The sequence below is a fragment of the Neomonachus schauinslandi genome, chromosome 1 (assembly GCF_002201575.2).
Source record: "Neomonachus schauinslandi chromosome 1, ASM220157v2, whole genome shotgun sequence".
Lineage (NCBI taxonomy): Eukaryota > Metazoa > Chordata > Mammalia > Carnivora > Phocidae > Neomonachus > Neomonachus schauinslandi.
Window position 1 is genome coordinate 112762867 of NC_058403.1, and position 24864 is coordinate 112787730.

General features: G+C 36.1%; 1 pseudogene; it reads right to left on the reverse strand.

The window, feature by feature from the left end:
* Positions 1 to 463: 463 nt before the first annotated feature.
* Positions 464 to 1073, reverse strand: LOC110576791 (annotated as a pseudogene).
* Positions 1074 to 24864: the final 23791 nt, after the last annotated feature.

Sequence of the window (24864 nt, forward strand, 5' to 3'; positions counted from 1 at the left end):
GAAAGTCGTGGAGCTGATATACTGTGAGGGGAGCAGCTTAACAGCAGCTTTAACTGATAATTCCCAGTTTTCTGCAGGCTCATTAGCGTGAACAGTGCGGAATTGGTGAAACACTGTCCTAATCAGTACAGTTGTAGGTTAGGCATTAGACGTTAGGGTTTCCAGAAATTGGACCCCTGGTAGCTCTTAGAACTAGAGCCTATGTCTTATTTCACTGTCCTAAACCAATGGAAAAAATAATAGCCACAGCATGTTTAATTTTACTGTCTTGTAAGTATTTGGGGTGGGGGGTGGAATCTTTTAAAATCACCTTTGGATTTTCATTAATATGTCTCATAATCTCTTGAGAAATTTCTAGCAAAGCAGCCAGTGAAAATGTGATAATTACAAGGTTTGGATTTTTTTTTTTTTTTTTACAGGACAATAAACACCTTCATTACGTGACCGAAGATAGGAGGAAGATTTATTTGCCTTTCCGGGCTTTGATTTTCTTCAGATAGAACTCTAGCTCCTTGCCCTCTAGCACTTAGCCATCTGCTCGGCCACACTGGCCTGGTCTTGAAGCGATGCACGCAAGAAGCTTGTCCTGCTGGAATTGCTCCTCCAGAAGACTGCTGATTTTGGCATTCTTTTTCCTTTCATCATACTTCTTCTGAATTTTCTTCGATCGTTTTTCGTTTAAAATCTCGTCTGCCGCGGGCGTCAGCTTGGCCTCCTTCTTGTGGCCCCGGGGCAGTGCACCGTGGGACTCTTACCACTGCCAGTACGGTGTGCTGTCAATTAGCACAATACAGTTCTGCACCAGGGTCTTGGCGCGGACCAGTTCGTTGTTGGATGCGTTGTAGGCAACATCGATAATCCTTGTTTTTCGCGTAGGAGAAGTTCCCCACCTCTAGCCTCAAGGCACGGTACTTCTTATTGCCTCCCCGGACTCGGACTGTGTGTATGCGGTGGGGGCCAATCTTAGTGTTGGCAGCGGGGCGTCTCAGCTCATACTTCCGCTCCTTGGGGTAGGGCTTTCTCTTGCCCCCGGTCTTGCGGCGCTTGTACCAATTGTCCCGAGAGATGCTCATCGCTCTCAGCGCTGGCTGCGGAAGAGAAAACGCAAAGCCTCACGGTCAGTTTATAAAACCTACAAGGTTTGGATTTTAATGAAGTACGTTTTTATTCAGGCACCTACTATGTCACAAGGATAGCGTTAATAATTTATGTTCTACTTTTTCAGATTTTGATAAAAATTGTCATATACATCTAAATGTCATTTGCTAGAACATGATTTATAATTTTCCAATATTTGTGGCCTAAGTGGAATTTCAGAATTCAACCCAGTAGCACCTAATACAACCTTAAAATAATGAACACAACATAAAAATCAACCAAATATTCTGCGATACATGAAGTGTGAAAGTTTAAGTATTCTGGTGACAGCCTTTAATAAGAATAGAAAGTGGCACACCATTAATCAAGTTACTTGATATGTTGTAAAAAGGTAGATTGGTGGAAAACACAGATATTTCCACTGTATTCTCAAGACAGTAATGTCTGCAGGTATTCTTCTGAAGCCTTCGTGTTGAGGACCCTTTTGTCCAAAGCATTTTAAGAAGGTCTCCTGTGAGCCCTTTTCATTAATCACCGGCATAGTCTACACAGGAGTTTCCCAAAAGGGGTGGAGGAGACTCTTGTGTTGAGAGACCTTCAGAAACAGATGACAAGAGCACCCCAGCCCCGAGACGGGGTCATGTAGAGTGGAAATATGAGCTCCTAACCCTTGACCCCTTTGCCTCTTTATTTTGATTCCTTGAACAATGCACAGTTGGCAGGCTAAAGCAGTGGCCAGTCCTTCTTTCTTTTGTTAGGCTTGGGAAAAACTCAGGGCAGCTCACTGTGACTCCCACCTAAGGGCTTGCCTGGTTTTTAATTAGAAAGAATTACAACTTGCACCATATTTTTCCAAATCATGGTTTTTAAAATGACCCAAGCAATAACACATTTTTCAAATTTCCACAGTCAAGTGAACTTGTTGCAAAGCACCATTATTTTATGAATGAGATTTTTTGGGTGGATCTGCTTGCATATTTAAACCATAGCTGTTTTGTCTCTTAAAGTAAATGTCTTCTCGAAGAGATTTCACAAATGTTAGCAGTCCCAGATCATAGAAGGATGTTAAGAAAAAGTACTACAACTCTAGAGGAACAGGATTAACATTATCTATATATGTTCTTACAATCTTGTAGAAGCAACAACAAAAATTAAAGCAATTTCTCATACAACTGCCCGTTCAAATATGACCCCATAGCAAAAATGATAAATACGGTTTTTTCTAAAAACACATCTTAATCTAATTTAATGCTAAAATAATCTAGTCCCTTTACATTTGATAGATTCTGAGATTCGAAAAGCTTGTCTGTTTGTGGCCCCAATCAAGTAAGTTGCCATAGTCTTTTGTCCGAAGAAAATAAAAAATGTAACATACAAGGAAGCTGAGGAGTAAATGTCACATGGCTTTGGTTCCAACAATTCAAAGAAGAATAAGCAGAGAGTTAATAGTCAACTAACATTCTGGTACATAGTACCAGGAAAAAAAAAAAAAAAAAGATCTTGCTTTTCTATTCTTCTTCGAGAAATACTTGTCCCTGCATTCACTTTCTCTTTTTTATTTTCCTCTATCACTTCCTCCTATTCCCATGCAAACAAAACTATTGAACTCAAGTTTACCATTTTCAGTTAGAGTTGTTTCACTGGTGAATATTTACATGCCAGGAGCTAACCAAACTTTTTAAGAAGTTACTTGGGCTTCTTACAGAGCGGGTGCTAGCAAAGCTGGTGTCGCCTGCAGCTGCCGTAGTTCCATTTGCTCAATTTCAGCCCAGGTTCAAACACAAACACCAAAGTTGAATATTTTAATTATAAGGTTGAAATTTTGACAGTTCCCTTGGCATTTAATGAGACTTTAAAGTAGACTTCACAATTAGTGTTGTTTGTTTCTTAGGCCACTCCATAGATGCTAAATCATTACCTCCTCGATTGGTCTATAGCCAAAAAATAAATTAAATGTGATACTCTTCTCTTTGGAACACATGATTCCTGCCCCGGCACCCTGGAAGAATGCATTATGCAATTACTCATTCATTGAAAATAAACTATATATCTATCAAAATATTTTAAAATGAGCTGTGCTGTTCTTCACCTCAATTAGACACTAAAGAAAAAAAGTGCAAAGAAGCAGGTTTGGGGAAGAAGATTATGGAGTTTAAGGTGAAACATCCAAATGCCACACTTCTGAAGGCAGTTAGAGCCAATATCAGGAAAATGGACATGCTCACAAGGGAGATATTTTAGAGAAAAAAAAAAAAAGAAAAGAAAAGATGCTAGGACATATGATTGCAATTCATATCCCTATGTTTTTTTGAGATATCACAATACTAAAGATAAATTACTGCATTTTCCAGATTTGAAAACATACAGTAGCTTTAAAACGTGTTCTCTATATGAATATGCTACCTCCCTTATTATAATCTAAGGGATTTCATAAACTGACTTTTCTTAAGGAAACCTGAAAGATATCATACTACTGTTTCAATTTTTAAAAAGATCCATTTTCCAGTTAATTAAGTTGAATTCAACATTGCCTCCTATCCTCTCTGTGTCTTTCATCCCTGTTCCTACTTTTCATTAGAGCCCTCCCTTCTTGATCATTACCGCTTTCCACTTGTCTTCAACGCTTCCCCCTTCCTCTCACTGGCCAAACTTGGGTCCCCATCCCCATTTAAAAATGCTCACACCTCTCCAATTTAAAATCAAACAAACAAACAAAAAACACAATTCCTTCACTCATTCCACCTTTTACTATAGTTCTTTTAACAGCTAAAATTCTAGAACTTGGTGTCTGTATTCCCACACACCACTTCATTTGCACCCATGACAAGCAGGCTTCTATCTCTACAAAACCACGGAAATTGGCTTCACTAGCAGCTCCCTGCTGCTAAATCTAATCTAAATCCCCAACCTCACTCACCTCTGTAGCTTTTGACACTGTGGCAACTTCGTTTTCTCTGGACTCCTCTGACAGCACACCCTCCTGAGCTTCCTTCTCCTTTCAAAAACTGTGTATCTTGAAATCATTCTGAACAAAAAAAGTTGCAAGATTTGTACAAATAATTCTCTTTACCCAGATTCACCTATTTGTAATATTTTGCTACTTTTGTGCTCTCTCTCTTCTCAATAGATGATAGATAGATAATTATATGCTAAGTTTTTTTTCCTGTAAGTTACATACTTCATTTTTCTTTACCCCATGTCACTTTTATGTGTATTTCCTAAGAACAAAAATATTCTCTGACATATCCACAGTACAATGATCAAATTCAGGAAACTAAATATTGACATAAAACTATTACCTAATACAGTCCATTTTCCTAATGTATTCTATAGCTTCTTTTTTTGGTACAGACTCTTGTGAAGAATTGCACGATGCATTTATATGCTTCTGTTAGTCTATTTAATATGGACAAGTTCCTCAATCTTTCTTTGACTTTTAGGCCATTGACATTTTTTAAGAACATAAGCTAATGCTTTATGGAATGCTTTTTACTTTGTGAGAGTTCTCTGGTGTTTCCTCCATATTCATTTCAACTTTTAAACAATTTGGGCTAAAATACTGCATAAAGAATGTTATATGTTTTTCAGAGTATCAAATCTGGTGGACCATAATATCCATTTGCCCCTTATGAGTGTTATTAATTGGGATCACTTGGTTAAGGTTTTGTCCAATATCTCCACTGTATGTTTATCATTTCTCCCTTTGTAATTACATTTGAATGCCATTATTCAAACTAGTTCTATGTTCTACAGACTTTCTGTGAACACTGAATTAGGAAGTACTGAGCATTAATTCCAAAAAAAAAAAAATACAGAGTTAAGTTCCTGAGAGCCACTAGTCACACTTTCATCAACCAATCAATACATAACCTTGTTTTGTGTGGGTTTTCGTTTGTTTAAAGACACTTTATTTAATATATGTTGTCAACTCATTAACGTTAATTAAACCCACGGACAACAACATTGTAATTCATGCCTGAAGAAGCTTGTCTAACATAATATTTTCTCCATAAGGCACGTCAGAATGTTCTCACCCTTAAGAACATGGGAAGGGACTTCATCACTATACTTTGGAGACAAGTTAAACAGCGAAATAACCAATAAAAAGCACAAAAATGCAAAAACCTGACAATATACCTTGAAAAACACTCTAGTTTACAGAATGACAGCTGAAATAAGAAGGCAGAGAGTTGCCTTGTTCTACCTCAGCTGAGCATATGCACATTGAACGACTCAGATTTTTCACCCTTCTGTGTATATCCATGAATAATGATATTCATGAGTATTGAGTGAGTATTGAACTTAGGGTTACCAACGAATTTTAAGGAGCAGCTGAATTCACAGATGTGGAATTTGTGAATAATGAAGATGAACTATTATAGTAATTTGTGGAAAAATACTTAATATTATGTAAATAGTCTGAACCTCATTTAACCTCCACCTTCACCCCTAATTCTTTCTTGAAACAATTTTTACAATTATGATGGCACAATGGTGATTCCATCATTCTTTCTATATTTATTAGTCAGCACGTCACTGTAAGGGAAAAATGTCCCTTCTCTTCTTTTCTTTATCTATCTATCTATCTACCATCTACCTATCTATCATCTATCATCTATCTTTGATTATTTTCTGTAGAGACTCATGGAATCAAATTTTATTTAATGAATTCTAGTATATTACTATTGTTTGGATCTATGGGAGTCCCTTAATGTTGGCTCCTGGATCCTTGTGACATTTCTACATCATCTTTTCAGTACTTATTTCTGGTACCACCAACATTTCAGACTTATCTTGAATCTTCCCTCCCTTGTCAGAAGTAGCCATCTTCTGAAGGGATTATGGTTTAGTTCCGTGGGGAATGTTCCGTGGAGAATGCTTCTCCCTCTCTTCATCCCCTTGATGCCCTTTCTCAGTCTCTTTCTAGAGTATTCTTCTTCTGCCACCGCTTACATGCAGGGGTCTTTATGTTTCTGTTCTTAGCCTCTTCTCTTTGCACCTAAATAATTTCATCACTTCCTTGGCTGCATTTCTCTCTTGAGTGTCAAGCTTCCCACCCAACTTCAAAGTAACTTTTGTTGCACTGGTTACATTTGTAATTAGGATAGTTAGTTCCTAAAATCATAGATAGATAATCAATGAACACTTTTATGACAGTGGGCTAGGGGGTAAGTCATCCCAAATTGTGTTTTACTCTGTGCATATTCTATTTGACAGATTTTCTCTAGCTTTCAGTATATCTAACTAATTATGTAATAATTCATCATGTCAGAATGGGTTCCTATTGTGGTCTTTTTCTTAGTTTTAGAATTATTTTTACTAGAAAATTTTAACAAATCAACAAATAAGATTGTAAGATAAAATACAGGACAGCAAATTAAATTCAAATTTCAGGTAAACAAGGAGTAATTTTTAAGAAACTATGTCCCAAATAAGTTTTAAAATTCCATGATTTATCTGAAATTCAAATTTAACTGGGTGTCCTATATTTTTATTGCTAAATATGATAGCCCAGTCAATACATTATAAATATTTAATAGGATATAACATGAAGTGATGTAAGGCACTCTTATATTATCTTGAAGTAAAAGTAAAATTGTGTTGAAAAGTTATCAACTGCTATTACAGAAAAGAAAAAAAAAAAGATCCCATTTTCCTGACTGGTATACTTTGGACATTTCATGAGGATCCTCTGAATTATAATTTAATTTAAATTTAAAATGTTTTTAAAATATATATATATATATATATTTTATATATATATATATATGTATATATATATACACAAATACATTTAAGCACTGTTCATCACTGTGATGATGTAGCAACATGGTGTAGCAATGTTCCTAATTCTCAATGGTGAATGGAGTGGGTTATGCCACATGATATAAAGTAGAACATGATTTGTGGAGGATACAAAGTAATGAGTGCAGGATGACCTCAAGTTAGCACCAATGCTCTAAGTTGGCACTCTTATAGGGAAGACTTTTGCTTCCCAAGTATACAGAAAGATCTGGACAGAGCAAAAAACTCTGTTAGGTAAATAGCAAAACCACACTGAAAGACAAAACAGTGGAAAGTACAGGGGTGCCTGGGTGGCTCAGTCGTTAAGCGTCTGCCTTCGGCTCAGGTCATGATTCCAGGGTCCTGGGATCAAGCCCCGTGTCGGGCTCCCTGCTCGGCAGGAAGCCTGCTTCTCCCTCTCCCACTCCCCCTGCTTGTGTTCCCTCTCTCACTGTGTCTCTCTCTCTGTCAAATAAATAAATAAATATAATCTTTAAAAAAAAAAACAGTGGAAAGTACAAACAATAGATGTAATTTAATTCCTTCAATACATAACCCTAAATTCTAGCATGTGAATTTTTGCAGTAAACATAAAAGTGGCTGTACTCACTGGTGTGGATTAATAGTGTGATACCACAATCAGTTCATTGTATTCCTATTGTGGACACAAAGGCATGGTGTTGGCCGCAAGAAGCCTAGGTCTGTGGAACAGAAGCTATGTGCTGTGTTGGTAAACGAGGTAGAGATTTTGTAAATATTTCCACTTAACAAACCCTGAAGTTGTATATGAATTTTGGTATTTAAAAAGATGTGCTTAGATTTCCTCTTTCAAGATATTCCTTGGCACAAGACTAGCCTACAGCAAGTGGAAAGGAAAGTGGTAAGTAGAGTTTGTTCCTTGATTTTTTTATTAAATGATAAATGAAGAGTTGAGCTTTTTTATGTAGAGGAGACATGCTTGACAATTCTGAAGAAGATTAATGGAAATCTGGATTCCATAAATCATTAAAATGTTTTCCAGTTTAAGAGAGTGTGACACATGGCAACAATATAGGTCTAACAATGGGGAATCTTACTCATTTAGTGCTTTCTCTAGGATTTCACTATTTAGCTCACACTTTCCATAATGAAGTTCTTGATGGGGAATTACTATTCCATGGGCTTAAGTTTCAGTTAAACAAAATGAATAAGCTCTAGAAAGCTGCTAGATAATATTGTACCCATAGTCAAGAGTAATGTTTTGTGCACTTAAAAACTTGTTAAGAGGGTATTTAACATAGTCCTAGCCACAACAATCAGACAACAGAAAGAAATAAAAGATATCCAACTTGGCAAGGAAGAAGTAAAACATTCACTATTTGCAGATGATATGATATTCTATGTAGAAAACCCAAGACTTCACCCAAAAACTGCTAGAACTGATAAACAAATTCAGTAGAGTCACAGGATACAAAATCAATGTACAGAAATTTGTTGCATTTCTATACACCATTAATGAAGCAGCAGAAAGAGAAATTAAGGAACCAATCTCATTTACAACTGCACCAAAAACAATAAGACACCTAGGACTAAACCTAACCAAAAAAGTGAAAGACCTATACTCTGAAAACTATCAAATACTGATGAAAGAAATTGAAGATGACACAAAGAAATGGGGAGACATTCCATGCTCATGGATCAGAAAAACAAATATGGTTAAAATGTCTATATACCCAAAGCAATCTACACATTTAATGCAATTCCCATTAAAATACTACCAGCATTTTTCACAGAACTAGAACAAACAATCCTAAAATTTGTATGGAACCATAAAAGACGCTGAATAGTCAAAGCAACTTTGAAAAAGAAAAGCAAAGCTGGAGGCATCACAATTCTGGACTTCATGTTATATTACAAACTGTAGTGATCAAAACAGTATGGTACTAGCACAAAAATAAGATACATAGATCAATGGAGAGAACCCAGAAATCAACTCTCAATTCTATGGTCAACTAATCTTCAACAAAGCAGGAAAGACTATCCATGGAAAAAAGACAGTCTCTTCAACAAAAGGTGTTGGGAAAATTGGACAGCCACATGTAGAAGAATGAAACTGGACCATTTTCTTACACCATACACAAAGATAAACTCAAAAAGGGATGAAAGACCTAAATGTGAGTCAAGAATCCATCAAAATCCTAGAGGAGAACACAGGCAGCAACCTCTGTCACCTCAGCCACCACAACTTCTTGCTAGACACATCTCCAAAGGCAAGGGAAATAAAGGCAAAAATGAACTATTGGAACTTCATCAAGATAAAAAGCTTTTGCACAACAAAGGAAACAGTTGACAAAACCAAAAGACAACTGACAGAATGGGAGAAGGTATTTGCAAATGTCTTGTCAGATAAAGGGCTAGTATCTAAAATCTATAAAGAACTTATCAAACTTATCACCCAAAAAACAAAGAATCCAGTCAAGAAATGGGCAGAAGACATGAACAAACATTTCTCCAAAGAAGACATACAAATGGCCAACAGACACATGAAAAAGTGCTCACCATCACTCAGCATCAGGGAAATACAAATCAAAACCATAATGAGATACCACCACACACCAGTCAGAACTAAAATTAACAAGTCAGAGAACAACAAATGTTGGCGAGGATGCAGAGAAAGGGGAACCCTCTTATACTGTTGGTGGGAATGTAAGCTGGTAGAGTCACTCTGGAAAACAGTATGGAGGTTCCTCAAAAAGTTAAAGATAGAGCTACCCTACAACCCACCAACTGCACTACTAGGTATTTACCCAAAGGATACAAATGCTGTGATCTGAAGGCACCCCTGCACACCAACATTTATAACAGCAATGTCCACAGTAGCCAAACTATGAAAAGAGCCCAGATGTCCATCGACAGATGAATGGATAAAGAAGATGCTGTACATATATACAATGGAATATTACTCAGCCATCAAAAAGGATGAGATCTTACCATCTACATTGACATGGATGGAACTGGAGGGTATTATGATGAGCAAAATAAGTCAATCAGAGAAATACAGTTATCAAATGATTTCACTCTTATGTGGAATTTAAGAAAAAAAACAGGATCATAGGGGAGGGAAAAATAAAACAAGATGAAATGAGAAAGGGGGACAAACCATAAGAGACTCTTAACTATAGGAAACAAACTGAGGGTTGTTAGAGGAGAGGTGGGGGGGTATGGGGTAACTGAGTGATGGGCATTAAAGAGGACACATGATGTAATGCGCACTGGGTGTTTTATGCAATTGATGGATTTACTGAACTCTACATCTGAAACTAATGATGCACTATATATTAACTAACTGAATTTAAATAAAATAATTTACCAAAAAAAAAAAAAGAAACAAACAAACAAACAACAGATGTTGGCAAGGATGTGGAGAAAGAGGAACCCTCTTGCAATGTTGGTAGGAATGCAAACTGGTGCAGCTACTCTGGAAAACAGTATGGAGTTTCCTCAAAAAAACTAAAAATAGAACTACTTTATGATCCAGCAATTGCACCACCAAGTATTTATCCAAACAATACAAAAATACTAATTCAAAGGGATACATGCAGCCCAATGTTTATAGCAGCATTATCTACAATAGCCAAATTATGGAAACAGCCCAAGTGTCCATCAACTGATGAATGGATAAAGAAGAGGTGGTATGTATATACAATGGAATATTACTTAGCCGTTAAAAAGAATGAAATCTTGCCATTTGCAACAACATGGATGGAGCTAGAGGGTATTATGCTAAGTGAAATAAGTCAGTCAGAGACCAACAAATACCATATGATTTCACTTATATGTGGAATTTAAGAAATAAAACAAATGAGGAAAGGGACAAAAAAAGAGGCAAACCAAGAAAACAGACTCTTAACTATAGAGAACAAACTGATGATTACCAGAAGGACACTTTTTCTGATGAGCCCTGGGTGTTGTATGGCAGTGTTTGAATCACTATATTGTACACCTGAAACTAATATTACACTGTATGTTAACTAACTGGAATTCAAATAAAAACTTAAAAAAATTGTTAGGAGGGTAGATCTCATGTTGTGTTCTTACCACAATAAAATAAAATATAAAAAAAGAAGAAAACAGAACTATAGATTAACATCATAGTTTTTGCTGTTTGATGGCATTCAGAAAATAAATACCTAAAAGGACACTGAAATAAATGTTCTGGGAAAAAATCCTGAAATATCGGGATAGAAGTTATTTTTTTTTTTGATGAATTAAGTCAAACATAGATATGTTTGATTTCTAAGGTATTTACTCCACATAAGAGATCTAAGACTATTTTCTCCTTTACCCGATCTCAGTAAGCACTGGGGGCATGCTGTAGAATTAGAATAGGCTGTTTGCTGCTATCATATACACCATTGTATCTTTTCCACAAGAGCCTGATGTGTCTCTTAGCTGATGTGACTTTCATCTGCACAGAAAAACCTTGTCAGAATCCAGTAAATAATAGAATTGGCCCATCTCTTTTAAACATGTTCTAAAACATAGGATCAATATCTACATATAGCTGTAAGTAAATTAATTTCAATCTTTAATTAATAAAATATAGTTTCCATTTCATTTTAATTCTCAATCCTGTGGAAATTCAAAATTTCGAACTCTAGGGGAGAAATAACTGAGACTGTGATTCAAGTAACATTCTCAGGGAAGTAAAGTTCATTCTTTTGATTTTAAGGAGAGTTCTTAAAATATGCTTTAGCATTTCCAGCTCAATATAGTCAAGAAGAAAATATCTCCCAGTAGGTAAGGAAGTGACAGGTGTGGTGTACAAATCTGGAACCTGAGTTTGGCTGCCTTCTTTCCTCATCATGGGAGATGGATTCTTTTCCGTAGTGGAAATGTACTCGATGAGAGTCAGCCAGAACCTTAGAAATACTCAGTAAGTGCAGGCACATGCTTTCAATGATATAGTGGTTTACTGTAAGAATTAAGGACAGAACAATTTAGTTTCTCAAAGTGCAAACATAAATTTTAGTAGAGGAACTTTCTTAAACTTAGTTTCAGAATGTGAACAGTGACAGGAAACATGCTTCAAGTCCCCCCCTCCTTTTTTGGCATTCTCATTATTAGAGAGGTTTTAATTGTAACCATGTGGTTCATATTGAATCTGACAAGTCATGTAGCGATTAAAAATTGGAATGCTTTGACAGCAGGGTGAGCATGAGGATCAGTTGCTGTGTAACTCCCCATGATGGGGAGAGCCTGGCAAATGACTAGGCTCTGGTCAGGGGGGAGTCTTCAGCATCAGTGCACAAGGCGGAGAGGACTGACAAATCTCACCAGGACAGCACCTGGGGATGGCAGATGCACTGACCACTTCCACCACTTGCCGGTCTTTCCCTTGTGCTGTTTCTCTGTAAAAACAAATTAGAAATGGATTTTTCACAGCCTTGGGATGTAGATTTTATGATTGGTTCTGTAAGTCAAATGGGAGCCTTAAATACAGTCTCACATTAAAAAATATCTATATCTATATATATGTACATATACATATGCTTTCTTGCAAAAAGATAATACATTGTTAAAGCTATTATATCTATGAACAAAATTTAAGGGTGAGTGGTTATAATTTCTGTTCATATTTATTCAATGTCAAACAATCACAAGATCATTGTTTTTATCAGTTTTTTCCCTAATTTTCGTATACATTAAAATCTTTGTTTTCATCTAGTGTATGTCTTTGTTAATGACATGATAATCTTTTGCTGGTGCTGATTGATTTTCAGAACCCATAGAAAACATCTTGCTAAAAACTTCAGGTTTAAAATTAATGCTATTGAAATAAGTCAATCAGAGAAAGACAATTGTCATATGGCTTCATTCATATGTGGAATATAAGAAACAGGGCAGGGGACCACTGGAGAAAGGAGGGAAAACTGAATGGGAAGTCATCAGAGAGGTAGAAAAATGATGAGACACTCTTAACTACAAGAAACAAACTGAGGGTTGCTGAAGGGGAATTGGGTGGGAGGATGGGATAATTGGGTGATGGACATTAAGGAGGGCACGTGATGTGACGAGCAGTGGGTGTTATATGCAACCAATGAATCATTGAACATTACATCAAAAACTAATGATAAACTATAAGTTGGCTAACTGAATTAAAATTAAAAAATAAAGAAAAAAATGACAATTATAAGCAAAAAAATAAATAAAAATTAAATTAAGTTAAATTAATTCTACTTACAAAGAGAAGAAACAGTTCCACAAGTCCTATCCATGTATGTGTGAAAAATGTGTTTCCATTTAGCACTCAAAGTTTTTTTTCAGTAGGAGTAGTATTTCCTTAGAGTGGTTGAACCCATGGAGTACAAAGCAAAGAAACCAAAGCAGAAAGTTCAGAGAAGGAAAAAATAAACTTACGAAGGAAAAAAAGTAAATGTTATTTTCAATATTAACAATGTAATTGTCAAATTTATAACCTACAGGTTTTAATATTTTAGGATTAGTATAAAATATCTTTAAGTTGCATCTCATTGAAACAACATTATAAATAAATATCATTAGGCTAAATGAGCAAATTGAAAAATGATATTTTTGTCATTTTGTTTTATCAATTTTCAGAATGGTAAGATGGTGAGTAAACAACTACCAATAGTAACTGGTTGTGCGTGTCTGTGTATGTGTGTTAGGTACAATTATGAGCTCATAGATATTTTTTTAAAGTATACTTCATTCTTTTATATTGCTGAATAATATTCCATTGTGTGGGTATGCCACATTTTGTTTATCCATTCATGTGTAGATAGTTATTCAAATGCTTTTTTGGCTATTATGAATAATGCTGCTATGACTGTCCATGTACTAGTTATGATGTGGACTTATATTTATCTAGGGTACAAAACTAGTTGTGGAATTCCTGTGTCATATAACTCTATGTTCAACATTTTGAAGAACTGCCAAGTGGTTTTCCAAAATGGCTGCCCATTTTACATTCCCACTAGCAATGAATTAGGTTTCCAATTTTTCTACATCCTTGCCAATACTGGCTCTTGTCTGCCATTTTTATTTATTTTTTATTTTTTTATTCTATTTTCTTAAAGATTTTATTTATTGACTTGAGAGAGAGAGAGAGCACAAGTGGGGAGAGCAGCAGAAGGAGAGGGAGAAGCAGACTCTCCGCTGTGCAGAGAGCCCAATGTGGGGCTTGAACCTGGGATCATGACTGAGCCAAATGCAGATGCTTAACCAACTGAGCCACCCAGGCGCCCTCTGCCTTTTTTATTAAAGCCACTTTCTTTGTGAGTGGTATCTCTGTGGTTTTGATTTGCCTTTCTTTAAATGATAATGATGTTGAGTGGTGTGTGTGTGTGTGTGTGTGTGTGCTTATTACCATTTCATATATCTTCATTGAAGAAATGTCTATTCAAATCTTTGGCCCACTTTTATAGTTGGGTTGTCTTTTTATTATTGTTTTAAGAGTTTTTTATACATTCCAGATACAAGTTTTTTTAATCAGAGGTATGATTTTCAAATATTTTCTCCCAGTCTGTGGGATGTCTTTTCACTTTCTTGATGATGTCATTTGCAGCACAAAAATTTTTAATTTTGATGAAGTTCAACTTATTGATCTTCTTCTTATTGCTTGTGGTTTTTTGGTGTTGAATCTAAGAAATTATTACCTAACCCAAGATCATGAAGATTCACTCCTGCATTTCCTTCTAAGAGTTTTATAATTTTAACTCTTACATTTAGGTAGAGAATCAATGATTTCCCTGGGGAACCCTGGACCCTGGTTCCTTTCAGAGGCAAATAATATTTAGATATCACAAGCTGGATTCTAGGGGTGCACATTGCTACAGAATTCTCATGACTTGTTTTCCAGTGGACAAAGCCTGGAAATAAATGACACACACACACACACACACATACATACACACACAGTGAATTTGAATCAATACTGATATTTTTATTTTAAGGTTTAATATAGACTTAGAGTTTTATATAGACTTACTTAGCTTTTATATTTTATAATTTTATCTTTTTCCTCTAACTCAAAAATTTGTGGTTTCCAAAGATATCATTATAATTGTTTATTTTTAAATTTTTTTTAAGATTTTATTTATTTATTTATTTGACAGAGAGAGGCACAGCCAGAGAGGGAACACAAGCAGGGGGAGTGGGAAAGGGAGAAGCAGGCTTCCCACTGAGCAGGGAGCCCAATGTGGGGCTTGATCCCAGGACCCTGGGATCATGACCTGAGCCAAAGGCGGACGCTTAATGACTGAGCCACCCAGGTGCCCCTATTTTATTTATTTAAAAATATACCTATAATAATTTCAAAATTATATTAATATTACCATTAAAATTAAGAATATTGAATAAAGTTTAATATTTTTTATCATTTGAATATACTACACTAAGGATATCCAATCAAGTATTGTATTTCAAAGTCAATTAAAGTAATTCTCTTTTCTCTGTGTGGTTATTAGTCCAACTGATATACACTTGATTCAGGGAATTTTCATATTTAAATTTGTGTCTAGATACAAATCAATTGTGTTGATTATTTTTAACTAGACTGCTTCACAATTGTTTTCAATCGTGTCAGATAGTTACACAGCTCTGTAACAAGATGCACCACAAAAACCTTGCTTCCATCCCTGTTCCATTCATTTTGTTCCTTTACTCCCCCTGAAAGTAACCAATTTTATTAATTTTGAGGCTATTTTCCATTATATATTTTTGAAAATATAAGCAAGTAACACATATTAATATTTGTATTTCCATCACTTTCTTAGATAAAAATTAGCATACTTGCTTTTTTTCACTTAACAGCAGAACTTAGATAAAACTACCAGTAGAAAGATATCACCCTCATTCATTTTGTAATTAAGGTTCTCCAATATGTGAATGTACCAAGTAGTCTACTGATTGATATCTGAGTTAATTCTATTCTTTGGTATAATAAATAGTACCCCTCTCAATAGCCTGTGGAGTCCTCACTCTGTATTTTTTTTCCAACTTTTTATTTTATTTTATTATGTTATGTTAATCACCATACATTACATCATTAGTTTTTGTATTTTTGCCAGTACATCCAATATATTTGGAATATATTCTTAGATATGGGATTGCTGAATACAGCAGACGCAGTCTATGCTCCCTTGCAATCTCCCTTCCCACTTCTGTGTGCTCCTTCCTCAGCCTCTTTGAGTGAGTCTTTGCTTCTTTTTTTAAAAGATTTTATTTATTTATTTTAGGGAGAGATAGAGAGAGAGTACAAGCTGCAGGGAGGGGCAGAGGGAGAGGGAGAATCCTAAGCAGGCTCCATGCCCAGATGTGGAGCCCGATGTGGGGCTTGATCTCAGGAGCCTGTGATCATGACCTGAGCTGAAATCAAGAGTCAGACCCTTAACCGACTGAGCCACCCAGGTGCCCCGAGTCTTTGCTTCTTATGGTCCTCAGCTGCAACCAAAAGATGCCCTCAGGACACTGGAGCAGGCACCACTGAATTTACCTCCTTCCAGGGAGGCTTTTTGCAAAGGATGAATTGGTGTCAAAGTGTGAAAGCCCAGGTATCCCTCCGAAATCAGACAGAAACTTCCTTCTGAAAAGTTTCCCTGAAAGTGAATTCTTGCACGACATCTTCATCTTCCTTGCCCTCGCTCCCGTGGCAGTTTCCTAGGACCACTTCCCGAATTACCCATTTGTACGTGAATCTTCTCTTCTGAGTCTGCTTTTAGAGAACTGGACTCAAGATTTTGAGTATATGTAATTTTGCCAGATATTACCAAATTTCCCTCCACACGGGATGTACCATTTTGCATTCCTGTTAGCGATGCACAAGAGTGCCTGTTTCTACAAATCCTCACCAAAAGAATGTGTTGCCAAATTTAATTTGAAATTTTCAAAATAGGTAAGCCATTTCACATAATTAGAAGTTGTGATCTTAAAAAAAAAAACTGAGGTTTATTTACATCTTCTATTAGATGCTAAGTTATCTTGATAAAATATAATGGTAAGGTTCAAGGCATTATCAATAACCAGACAATCACATTCTTCCAGTTGGTCTCTCTCAACATACTGAATGAATTAATTAGCACCAAAAGAGAAACAGAATTTAAAGTCAGTCAATTAATTCACAGCATTTTTAAGCACCTATAAATTATCTAAATATAAAGAATAGCAACCCATAAATTAAAATAGAGAGAGTGCAATTAATAATGCAATATAATAACTTAACACAAATGGCCACACTCCTAAAAACAGAGAAGATTTTATACTCAAACCACAATCTAGTATAAATGTTAACTCTTCTTTTATTCAACAAATACTTATTGAATATTACCATGTACCGGGCATTAATTTAAGTGTTCAGAATACCATCAGCACACAAAACAGACATTCTAGGGAGACAATAAACAATACCATAAGAAATAAGTCAACTATGTAGAATGTCAGAAATGGAAAAGTCCTAAGAAAAAAGTAATAAAGTGGGAGAAGGGGGATTTGGATTGCAGGGTCAAAGTTTGTGACTTTCAATATGGTTGTCATGGCAGGCCTCATGGAGAATGAGACATTTGAGCAGCCTGGAAGGAGGTTAACCATGTTAAGTGTTAACCATGTGGCTGTCTGGGTGAGGAGGCTCACAGGCAGAGGGAGCAGCTGGTGCCCATGCTCTAAGGCAGCAATGTGAGTGGGGCGCTGGAGGAATAGCTAGAAGGCCAATGTGACTGTAACAGAATGAGAGGGAAAAGAGGAGATGAGGTCATAGAAATAAGAGAGGGCAGGTTCTTTAAGGACCTTGTAAGCCATTGTAAGTACTTAGCTATTTGTGATGAGTGAAATAGAGAGACATTAAAGGTTTTGCACAGAGGAATGATAGGATCTGAGTTAAGTTTTAACAGGATCACCCTGAACTGTGTTACTAGAATGTGGGGCAGGGGAGGGGCAGAGACAGAAGTAAGGAGAACAATTCAGAGGCTATACAATACCCGAGACAGAGAGCTGGTGGTAATTCGCACCAGACAGGAAGTGCTGGAGGAGGTGAAACACTTTGATTCTGGGTAAAGTTTAAGATAGAGGCAACAGTATTTCCTACCAAATTAAGTGTGGAGTGTGAAGGAATGAGAGGAATTAAAGATGATCTCAAAGGTTTTTGGTTTGATCAACAGGGAGAATGGAGTTGCCACCGTGAGATGGGAAAGAGTAGTGGTGGAGGAATTTTGAGGGAGGGGATAAGGATATCAGTTGTGCACAAAGTATAAACCCTACTTCCGCATTAAAATAATGCATGGCCTCTGAAATTAAAGTTCAAATTAAAATTTCCTTTAAGTTAGGAATTGCATCTGACAGCATTTTATTTCCCACAAATGCCTAGTATAGGACATTACACATGGAAGGTGTAAGATGAATATTTGCTGAATGAAGTAAATGAACTCAGTCCTTCCAAATTTCTCACCAGTGTGTGTGAAATATAGGAACATAGCCTGTCTCAAATTCATTGCTAATAATTTGTGCTCTATTTTAAGTGATAGAACAATTTTTGAAAAATTGGTAAAATAGCCAAACTGATAATACTTTATAATACTTATAAAAGATCATCTAAAAATAGTACCATAAAATGTGTATATAAATGTATATAATAGTTTTCAACATTCCCACTAATAGTTTTGCATTTAACATAGGCAGGTATAATTCATTTAAAAATACATTTCTTACTGTATTTAAGTAAAACCTAAATAAGTTTGAAATGTATCTCTAAGTTTTATAACCATCCATTCTACACAAAGTTCCATGTTGTTTGTTTTCTAAATCAAAATGTACATGCCTGTTCAGTAACTACAAATATATGTAAAATAACAGAAAGACAGCCATGTACTTACAGTATCTTATTTCTATATCTCTTAACAAAATCCTATATTCACAAAATACTTCTTGGATTTCTTTCTCATATTATTCTACAACACCATGGAGGAAATGTGCATACAATTACAATTATTTAAAAGTGAGGCTCATGCAAAAAATGGTATTGGGCATCTTTTCATTTTAATAGATGACAAATTTATAAAGAACTTGGATTCCCCAAATAGAGCTGTATCAATGCATGATCTATAGATATGTTGCTGTGCAAAGAATTAACGTTCAGATATTTCTTCCTTTATGTTTTCCAAATTATAATACTTAAAGCAAAACATTCCTTGAAAAAAAAAATAAAGAATTTAGTCTCTAGAAAATTCGCTGCAATATTGGCTGATAACAAAAGAGTTAAATTGAACTTTGGATATATGTTAGTCATAATCTCTTGATATATTAGTAGGTCAATAGTTCAGCCAAGAAAGGGACTCTAACTTGAGCAGACACTAATTAAAAGAATCAATTCTTATCCTACTACATACGTCCAATCATATTAACACATTTCTAGATTTCTTACTCAGTGGACTAGTCAAGATTAAAGGATTTGCTAATATGAAGGAACAGAGTATGCTTCCAAACTGACTGAGCAGATTTGTGAACAAATTAGTTCATTTAAAATTGACAGTGAAAGATTGATTTTGCACAGAATGAGTTACCTAAGGTATTCATCATTTCCTCTGCTTCTGCACACAAGACAGAGATCCGTTTCCTTCACTTTCTGATTGTAATAGGGCTGCTTACTGAGCACCTTTATTTTATAGTCCTGATTGCAGCCTGTCATTCTTTTTAATTCAGACATATTTTAGCCTCTTAGACAGACCTTCAGAAATAACTTCCTTAAAAGCCTCAGTAAAATGACTCATTACATGTTGTTCAATTCAACTATACTATAAATTATAATACAGGGGAAAGTTCTAATTGCACAAAAGATCCAATTACTCATAAGGCTTTTGGACTCATTATTCAAATGCAGGAGTGAGCAGGAAATCCAGATGCAGCAACACTTTTCCAAAGTTGAAGGTCAATACTCTACAACTCCTATAAAATCTAAGATCCTTGATATTTGCTATATATTAGTAAATATTCAGTAATAAATATTTTACAAAAAAGGTTATAAACTATACACACACACAAAAAATGTAACCAGAAATGATGAAATTGTTGAGGAATTCATTTTTAAGTCTAAGGAAAATAAAAGCAAAACCTTGTAGAGGAAGAAAAAAAAAATAGAACACAACAATGACAACAACAAATTTAGGAAACAAGAATTCAATTAAAACAAATCCAAAGAAAATGTTGTGAATTCGTGCTATTTTATTCACAAAGAACTAGACTTCAGATATTGGAAACAGAAATTATGGTAAGATGACATATGTAGGGGGTAGAATTTTTAGGACTTGTTAATTAGTTAAATTTGGGATGGTGGGAGAGTGGGGGGAGAAATAGATGTTAACTATTGGAGGGGGGAAGAGTTGGGTAACTTGGCCCATGCCAGTGCCCACTCATTCAAATACGGTGGAGAAATTAGAGGAGAAACGATTTTGATTTTGATATCTGGAATATCTATGGGAAGCAAAACGGAGATATCTACAAGGAATTTGGATAAACAGATCTGTGTTCACAAGTTATATGCAAGTGTACTATTATCTCTATTTTGCAAGTGCTCAGAGAGAAGATTCGATTTCCACAATGTATCACAGTCAATCAACACTGGTATCAGATTATCTGATGTTTTAGATCAAATGTTCATTTGTCCATGATAAGAGGGAGGGGTGTGTGTGTGTGTGTGTGTGTGTGTGTGTTTAAAACAACACAGATGTCAGGTAAGGAAATCTGGTGGCTTCCCCAAGATTTCTGAGGAATCCTAGGGATATTTCATGTCCACTTTTGGTTCATTTTTGGTGCATTTTAACATCCATGTCCTGTTTGATTTGTTCCATTCCTGGCTGCACAGGGAACTCAGCTCCCATCATCAAGTCAACAAACCATACCTATATCTGCACCCATACATTTTATCTTTCCTTCTGTTATAAATATGTCATAGTAACAAAATCATCATGTTCTAGTCCAACTCCCCCACGTGTATATTAGATGCCAACCCTACTCCCCTACTCAAGAACCTCACTCCGGTAGTGGTCTCCTCTTTTTCCTAGTCATTTGACTTTCCTCACTATCAGATTGTTTTTAAATAACATTTAAAAAATTTAAAATTTAAAATTTAATAAAAACAACTATTCCTCTATTAATTCCTATCAAAAATAATTCCTAATAATGACCATCCACAAAAAAGCCCCCAACACACACACACCCTCCAGCTTACCCATTGTTGCTTTCTTGCCCTCACAGACATTCTCCACCCTACCACCAGAATTACCTTGTAAAACACAAATTAGATCATGTTACTCATTGCTCAAAAGCAGAGTAAAATCTGTTGTCACTCAGAGTAAAATTTAAAGTCCTTACAATAGACTAACAAGGCCCTACATGATCAGTTCTCCTGTAAATACCTTGACTTCAGAGAATAACACTCTCCTTCTTGCTTACCCTTTTCCTTTCATCCTGGCCTCCTTGCTATAATTGGAACATTCCAAGTATGATCTACTGTGGGACCTTCACTTTTGCTATTCCCTTCACAAGAATGCTTTTCGTCCAGAAACCTTCATGATTCCTTCACGATTCCTCACTATTTCAGGCACTGCTCAAATGTTACCTCTATTCATTTGAATATGGATTTGGCTGTTGTCACAAAGCAAAACATAGCAATGATTTTAAAAAGATGGAAGATAGAAATTTATCTCTCTTTCACGATATTAATGGTCCTAGACTGTTATTACTGCTCTATAGTATTAGACAATCAGACTTCTTTAATCATGTTGCTTAGCCATCCTCAAAGTGCAGCTTCCGTCCTGAAGCCTAGGACAGCCACTACATCTGCCACCGTGTTCACCTCTCAGACATTGGGAGAGAAGAAAAGGCAAGGGGAGGTAAAGCTCAGTCGCACACATCACTTCTCGTGATAGCCCATTAACCAGTGCTTACTCACCAACTGCAAGAAAGACTGGGGAATGCAATCTTAACAGTGATTCTGTGGCCCGCTAACATTCACGTGTCCTATAACCAAAAGAAAAAGAAAATGCGGACATTGGCAGACAACCAGCAGCTTTCGTCATATTACCTTATCAGAGAAGTTTCCCTGGCCTCCCTATATAAAAGAACACTTCTTTCTTCACTCCACAATCACCTTTAATCTGCTTTATTTTCTTTATAGCACTTGTATAAATATGCCTTATAAAATATACCTTATGTCTTATATGTTTACTTACTAAATTATTTTTCTGTTTCCCACCACTAAAATGTAAGGTCCTTCAGGGCAAGAATTTTATATGTTTCAATCTTGGCATCCCCACAGATATAGACCCTCAACAGATATATTTTGAATGAAGAACTCTGATTATTCCTGAACTCACTATATCCTCTCTCACTCCCATGCGATTTCCCATCCTGCTTTCTGTTTGAAATTTCTTTTCTCCCTTTACTTGCCTAACACTAATCTCTTTTTAGGATTTAGATTCAGACTCAGGCATTAGCACCACTGTGAAGACTTCGTGACTTTTTTAGGCATCCGTTCTGTGTGCACATCTCTAACCCTGAATTATGGTCCTCTATGCCAGCATCTGTCTTTATTATTATAAACTCCTTGAGGATGAGAAATCATCTCATATTTGTAACACAGGCTCTCTGTTAGTCAGGACTCTTAGCTGCAACTGGCAAAAACTTGTTTGAAACTGCTTAAGTTAAAGAGAGTTTATAAAACCAGGTGAGGGTGAGGGAGGGATTGTCTTATGTGACTCCAAGAGCAACAAGACTGCATCCCCCTTCACCTTGATTATTTCCGGTGGGAATGGAAGCTCTCATGAAGGAAGCTGGCTATGAGCCTGAAGTTCCCTTTATACTTGCCATATGTTTAATAATGTTTTTCTTCTCCTGAATTAAAAGGCGAGGGAAAAATGTGACTCTCAAGAAAGTTACTCCAAAATTTTTGGATACCTTTCTAGGAAAAAAAAAAATCAGTTCATAAGCTTGTAATAATTCAAACATGTAACGCTTATGGGAAATATTCACCTAAAAATAGTCTCCACTTGTTGTTTAATATTAGTCATAAAGGCCAGAACCTGACTTATGAAAACTATCTCAAATTAGGTAATAAAGTTTTGATTAGATGTCATCCCTGCCAATCATTTTTACCTTAAAGTCATCATGGGAGAGGCTGAATATCCCTCCTCCTTCAAAGTAGAAGCCCAGCCTGCCTGCCAAAAAGTATGTATGTGCATTGTAGACCAGTCATGCTTGAAAATACTGAAAAATAGAAACCCTGACATACAGCACACTCAACCTAGAGTATGATATCATTTTCAACAGGCGATATTGGGCAGCTATGTAACACTTTCACTGATCTGAACAATGATGCCCTGAAATTTCTGTCTCACAGCTTATTTTTAAAGAAATAAAAATCAGGTCTAGTCTGGAGAAAGTCCTCACCCTCTGACTTTGCAAAGCATCTATTACAGCTTCTCTCAGTTCTCAATCGTGTCTCCCCTTCCTCATTGACTCAGATGGGTTTAGAGCCCACCCAAAAGGCAGTCACTGTGGCTCAGAGATAAATATGTACAGTATAATTTTGCGTAAAAACTATATTTAGAGAGAAATGGATATATATCTGCAAAACAGAAGAAGGACTTCAAGTAAGGCAGCATGGTACTACCCCTTGGGAGGGCACTGTGAACTGAGGGTGTGAGAAACCCACCAAGGGGAGAGGTTCACATTTAACCCTGTGTACATGTGTATTGCTCGAATTTCATAATAAGAATGTAGTCATAAATTACTTGTGTGCCGAAAACAATTTTTAATTAGAAAACAACACATATCCCTTATGACAGAAAGTTTATAGCTTCACTTAATGAACAGTCTTTCTGAACAAGGCAGGCAATATTGACAGGATGTCATTACGTTCATACTTGATGAGACTTGATATGGATAGAAATAACTGGCTTCACATATGGTTTTAATTTGTTTGAATTATACTTATTTTTGTGATAAGCCTAATAGGACCATTTTTAGTAGATTAGCATGCATCTTCTGGAATTTAGCAGGTAGAAAACAAAACAAAAAGATGGAAAAAAGTCAAAGAAAAATATGTATTTGCCTAATGATTTCTTTCATACATTACAAAAACTGTCACTTTAGTCCCTGAAATTGTATCTATTTATTTTCACATGAAGAAATCATGTGGGTCATGACTATCAGATCTTCACAGACATCAGTAAGTTTAGAGCTTAGCAAAGCACTAAGAATTGCCCACACTTACTAAGGTGTCTCTTACTAAAATAAATCCTTAGTGGGCTACCCCGCCCACCATAAATACCACTGTATTCTTCTCTTTGCTTTTTGATCTGTCGACAAAATGTACAATGTGTGTGCATGTGTGTGTGTGTACTGACGATAATTATTAAACACATGCAAACATTTATTTATTTGTGTGTCAAAACTTTGTTGAATACTTACTATATTTTAGTCACTGCGCAAGGAATACAAACAAAGTTGAATGACAGAGTTACTGCTCTAAGAATTCCTGGCACTATTAGAAAGCACTAATGAGTAAGCAATGCCTTTGAGTGTGCTTCACTTATGAGGAAGGGAGAACAGGTTACCAAGTCAGCCTTACATGGGGGTAACAGTGGGGAGGAGATTCAGGCATAGCTTCACAGAGAAACAGCTGCTTGGCAGACTGATGGAGTTCAGGACATGCTACCCCAAAATATGGCACCTCAGTATATTGAATATTTTAAGTTGAAGGAGTTTGAGAAAATGGAAGAAGCAGGAAGTTCACTTTGACCTTCCTTCCATCCTTCTCCCCTGAAACTGAGGTCATAAACCCTTCACGTGAGCGATGCCCTCTCTACACCTGCAGGAAAAGAACATCCTTATCTCCTTAGAAAAAGATCTGAGAAGAATCCTAACAAACAGGCTTTGCTAAATTTCCCCGAGTTTACTATACTCACCTCATACTCCTTAACCTATCCTATTGCG